Raw genomic sequence first — 6,360 nt, 5'->3', positions numbered from 1 at the left:
ATAATTTAGCAGAAGTTTCTTACAAAGCAGCTCAATTTTGTTAGCAATCAAGAGGACTGAAAAAGTGATAATGCAAAAACTGATCCAATGGCACAGATCCTAGGGAGTCTTTACAACACAATCCACTTAAAACCTTCTGGGAACCAGAAAAATACTGCAAAAATTAGAATGGAAACAATTCTATGGAAGGATTTTTAACATTGAGATTGCTTACAGTGGAGGCACAAAATGACATGATTTTCTAAGGAAAGTGTTTTAACTCAAGAACGAGTATACAGTGAGTTGTGGTGGCCTGTAACAAGCACTATTTTCCTCAAACACATGCACACACTCTCTCCCTTTACCAAATTAAATCTTACATACAGCTGACTTGCATGTGTGCCATCATGTGCAAATTGAAGGCCAATACTCCCATGTTAAGAGTTCTCTGTGAATATTTAGCAGTGACTGCTTATGAGTTGTCCAGGACATGCATACCAATTTAATATGAATTGGTTCCATCCAAAACAATGGAACTAAAACTCCCTTGAATTCAAACAGCCTGGTTCGGCTGATTTAAATCACTTTATAAAATACTATCTGTCTGAAACTATATATATTTTAACTAGATTGGTTAGCCCTGTTCCAACCTCTGGAATCAATACCACCTGACTAGATATAATTTTATTTATTTAGATATTTGTTAATTGTCCATCAACCATGTCCTTGGCAGATGATGCAAAATTGGGAGGGATAGCTAATACCTTGGAAGACAGAAACCAAATTCAAAGGGATCTTGATAGGCTGGAGCATTGCTCTGAAAACAACAGAATGAAATTTAACAGGAATAAGTGCAAAGTTCTACACCTAGGAAAAAGAAACCAAATGCAGAGTTATAAAATGGGGGATACTTGGCTCAGCAATACTACATGTGAGAAGGATCTTGGGATCATTGTTGATCACAAGCTGAATATGAGCCGACAGTGTGATGTCACTGCAAAAAAGGCAAATGCTATTTTAGGTTGCATTAACAGAAGTGTAGTTTCCAAATTGCATGAAGTATTGGCTTCCCTCTATTCAACATTAGTTAGGCTTCATCCTGAGTACTGTGTCCAGTTCTGGACACCACACTTTAAGGAGGATGCAGACAAACTGGAACAGGTTCAGAGGAGGGCAACAAGGATGATCAGGGGACTGGAAGAACTGGGCATGTTTAGCTTGGAGAAGAGAAGACTGAGGGGAGATAAGATAGCACTCTTCAAGTACTTGAAAGGTTGCCACAAAGAGGAAGGCCAGGACCTCTTCTTGATAGTCCCAGAGTGCAGGACACAGAATAATGGGCTCATGGAATATATACTCTGTTCCATTTAATTTTGTAACTTATCTTGATCAATAATTTTTTCACTCTAGAACAAGACTGAGCTATTATAACTACAAATTTCTAAATTTGGCAAAGAAACACATTGGAACAAATTTGCCATCAGCTGACTTTCCTCTTATGGCTGTTACCTGACTAGCTACAGCCACCAATTGCAAGCTATTCCTAGGAAAAGCTGGGAAGGATGGATTCTGATCTGTTGCCTGTCCAGCAAGAACAGGGCTTGGCTAAACAAGGACAGTGAGCTGACTTCTGTTTCTCCATGACTAATATCCTTTGTCACCTGCTTCCTGTTTAACCACATGCCATTGTTAAAACAGGTTTAGCTTGGATTACCCATTTACCGTGTTTATAATTATTGTACGTTGCATGGGCAGGGTATCGTGCTTGTCTAGTTACAGTAAAATGATTTCTGGCCCAAATGCCCAGCTATCCATTATTTGAAATTGCTGTATTAGAAAGCAAAGCATTGGCTGTTCATGACAGGGAGCTGCAGAATCATGTTGACTTTTTCCCAAGTCATGTGTTTGCTTCATATATGGGGTGAAAAACCCAGAAGACAATCCAAAAAGCAACTTTCAGTAGCTCGGTTGCAGCTTATTGGCTTGGATGAACCTTCAGCCTGAAAGTGATATGGCTTTGAGTTGCAAATTACATAAACGCTTCTGTAATTCTAACTGGCTATACTTTCTGTAAAAAAGATGAATAGTTGCCTTCTCTAATAGAAGCTGAGGATAAAGTAGGATGATTTCTGTTCATCTGAAAGAGAAGCAACTGCTTAAATTGGTAAGTTACCCAACTATGCATACTTCTTTACACTTCCATTTGAGATTCTTGCTGGATGGGATGAATGAAGGACCTCAGTGCAAAACAGAGGGTGCCAGATTCCAGGGGTGCTTTGGCATGGTGCTGCTGATGGGCCCCACTCCAACATACACCACCCTCCCATCATGGCCATGCTTCCATTCTGCCATAGTGGTGGTGACAACACCACTTACTGCCCTTCTTGCAGAGAGGCGTGTTAATAATGGGTAGGTGGCAGTGCCACTTTTGAATTGGCTCCCATCTACCATTTCAATTTATTTATTTTAATTTCAGCTATATGGGCTAGAGTATTGCACTTTGGATTAATTAAAATGGCAGGTGGCCACTGCAGATGGGAGCTAAGCTTGATAAGTCACCAGGGCCTTACCAGGCCAACTACTTGCACCAGGCCAGGTGCAAAAGAAGTATTTTCCAAAGATTGAGAGTTGTTCAGAAATGGCTTCTATGGAAGGCTATTTCAAAATGTAATAACCAGTAGCAAGAGGGTAGAATAACGAAACATTCTGATCTAAAGTTCCAAACAAGAAATTATACCCTGCAATATAAGGGCATTCCCCCAGGCCAGAAGAGAACGTGACCCTCCAGATGTTGTTGGACTTCAGCCCCCATCAAATCCACACAAATGATCATTTATGGTGGGTGTTGGAGTCTTCTTTGTATTAAGATCTGCTATGTTAAATCTACATTTTGCTGTTGCTGGCTTTAGTTTTGTCCTGTGGTTATTTTCCTCTAATTTTGCTGTTGTCTGTTCTGATTAACTTATTGTTAGTAGCCCAGAGCATATTGTTTGGGTGGTTTCAAATGATGCAAATAGAAAATAGTCCTCCAGCATCTGGAGGGTCACAAATTCCCTAATCCCCTGCCCTAGGTGGTAGAAAAGTCCAAGATTCCAGCAATTAAATAAGGATGGAAATTAATGTGACTCCAGTCTGGGCAGAGGTTGTAAGTGCAATAGTAGAAGAAAGAAGGGCTTGAAAAGATTGCTGAGATAATGTGAAGTGCCTCAAAGTACAAATGCCCCCTCTGATGAGAAACACTCTAAATTTAGGTATTTTCGAGTGATGGTTCATTCTCAGTAATCTGAAGCATTGTGTGGCTCTGAGTGTTCAAGGGCTTTTTCTTGGGAGCAATTTCCTGCATCTGAGCCAGTCAGTTTCCTGGTTGGTTTTTCCTTGGAGCAATCTCCATATATCTGAATCAGATTCCTGGTGAGCCTTTCCTTAAGTACAAGTGTCTCAGGTGGAGGATTTGATTTCTGATGGCCCATAAGAATGTATGAGTGGCTTTTGGGTTTAGTATGGTCAAACTTTAATGCAATCTGACCAAAGGTTACCAGATTTGTTTTTCAGCCAGAGACTCTGGTTTTTGGAGGCCCCCTCTGGGTCTCCGGGTGACTCACTTTAATCTCTGGACTTTCAGCTTTCATTTTTTCAAAAAAATTAAGTTTCTAGGTGGTCTGGTTCCAGAGATATACACCAAAATGTCAGCCCCCCAATCCCTGCCCTTTCAGGTTTTTAGCCAATAAGAAGTCAGGGTTGTGATTAATAAGGAATTATAGAGCCAAATTGAATTGTCTGCCTTCAAGTCAATTCCGACTTATGGCGACCCTATGAACAGGGTTTTCATGGTAAGCGGTATTCTCTGAGAGGCAGTGACTGGCCCAAGGCTCAGAAACGTGCTTTTTCCTACTTTTCTGAACATCTCAGATTGAATAAGTAAGCTTTCAGTCTTTTTCTCTCTTGTGTGTAGGAGTCAGACAAGTTTAAATTTTGAAGAGGGCAGTGTTTTGCAAACTTCCCAAAAGCAAGCTTTAATCCAGTACTTGCTTTTCCACAGTAAACATATAAACCCCATTGAATTCAATAGGACTTCCTTTTGTGTAGACATGGTTAAGATTGTGCTGTAAATAGATGGGACTTTTGAGTGAACATAGGAAAGAATTGTGTTTGTGTTGTATATCTTTCTCTCCCGCTCCAATCCTATTTTTAAAGCAATTAGGCAGGTCTTACTGAGGTATCATTGTTTTTATTATGTGGGAAACTAATACTGATTTTTTTTAGTGTTCTCCAATGATCAACTGGTTTTGACAATAAACTATTATATGGGGTGTATGTATTTTTACTTCTCCAGTGTGTGTGTATATGGGAATCTTTCCAACAACCCTGTGAGGTAGGGCTGCAGTCTGGAAACCAAGGTAGCTCACAATGAGAAATAAATGCCTTTAAAATCCAATAACCATGAAAACAAGTACCAACAGTTGCAAAACAGCTTAAACTGGCATGATTCTGAATTTTGGGTTGCATGAATGAAGTTGCTTATCACTTGAGGTTGCGGTTCTGTCCCTGTTTGAGTAAGCCCCACTGAATACACTGGGACTTGCTTCTGAATAAATAAATGTAGGATTGCACTATAAATATCTTTACAGGTTATGTAAATAATAAACATATTTGATAGTCATGCTTATACAAATATTTCTTCATTTTTCATATTTTTGGTTTTTGGTTAGGAATCCTGACTGGTTGTGGGATGCTTAGTTTTCTACCTTACTCGTAGGAATCTTGTGGTTGGTATGGTATTGCATTTAAGAAATCATCACTTTCTTTTTCTTTTTGCATTTTATTTACCTTTATCCTCACTCCCTTTCATTCATAGAAGCAACAAGAGTGGTTCCATGCGCTCCGTTCAACCTTCTTAAACCCACTGATGATGCAACGTTGTTTGTTTCTTGTCCAATAGTGGTAAAAGAGAATTCACATACTGGGCAGTGTGGCTGCAATTGTTGTTGTTCCCAAGCTGCTGCCTATGAAGGTAAACTAAATCATGTGTGCTTTCTCTCTATCAGTTATATTCACTGGAATTGGGTTGGCTGATGAAGTGAGTTTATAGCAGCCCACAGCAGAGACAGAAAAGGGTAGAGAATTTTCTTACTCATTACTCAGACCTCTTTCTGAAGTAAAGGGTCAAATTTGCCACCCTAGGCTCCTGCTGGGAGGAAGAGCAAGATATAAATAAAAAAATAATAAATCTGTAAAGAAATTTAGATGTTAAAAGGTAGGGGCAGGGCATTCCAGGTAGGGGGTTACCAACCCTACTTGGATATGGATATCTTTGCAGAGGATCCCTAGTCAAGCTTTACCAACAACACTATCCAAACTGTAGCTACTGAGAAGTAAGTCCTATTGAGTTCTATGTGGCTTAGTCCCTAGTGTGTTTATAATTGCAGCTCTTCGGGGGCATCCATCTTTACTCCTGAGTGCTCCCATCTAACATCTCCACAACACTAGGCTCCTTTCTTCCTACAATGGCCTTCTGGTGGTTGGCCTGGCCTGTGGGCACTTGAACCCTTTTTGCCAGAAACGATTTGGCTAGTTGAAATGTTCCCTACCCAGGCTCCCATCTTTTAGCTAAGATTTCTATCTTAATTTCCAATCACACAAATGTTTTTGTCAAGCAACTGTGATGCTTAATGTGTCATGCTTAATGACATCACTTAGACCCACCCTGTGATGTCACTTGGACCCGCCCCATGACATCACTCAGGCACGCCCCCAAAATCTCAGGGTTTGGGGATGCTTCTGACCTGACAACCCTAATCTGGACATTTTGGGGTGTATGTCGATTTTGCCATGCCATTGCCTCACTTACCAGAATGTCTCAACTAGCAGTACAGAACTAGTCTGGTTCCTCTCAACTTCTGCTTTGGCTGCCAAATGAATAAATTCAACAGGTATCTGAATAAAGAAAACTATCCTACAACTCATTTATCTTGACATCCTCCTCCTAAATTTGTTGTAATAACAGCTGACAGTGTGGTATCAATCACCTTGAAAACTTCCTTTATTGTACCCTGAACATCTGACTTCTAATGTATAAATTAGCTCTGGACTTCAGAGAGGCTCCAAAGTTGTCTGCTGTAAGTCCTGCATCTTGTGAATATTAGATGGCAATCTACTCACCACTGTCCCTGCTCTATACTTTTATAGGCTGTACCAAAGTGCTTAGAGGACCTGTTTGCTTGTCACAGAGATTGGGGAATCTCAGGTCTGGGAGCCAAATGCAGCCTTCTAGGCCTCTCAGTCTGGCCCTCAGGACTCTCCCCAGGCTACACCTCCTCCTTGAGCAATTTTGCTTCGCTGAAACATTTCCTTGACCTCTGATAATGCTTACCTGACTGGAGG

Source organism: Rhineura floridana, chromosome 4, assembly GCF_030035675.1.
Source record: "Rhineura floridana isolate rRhiFlo1 chromosome 4, rRhiFlo1.hap2, whole genome shotgun sequence".
NCBI classification, from domain to species: domain Eukaryota; kingdom Metazoa; phylum Chordata; class Lepidosauria; order Squamata; family Rhineuridae; genus Rhineura; species Rhineura floridana.
Note: the sequence above shows the minus strand (reverse complement) of the source record.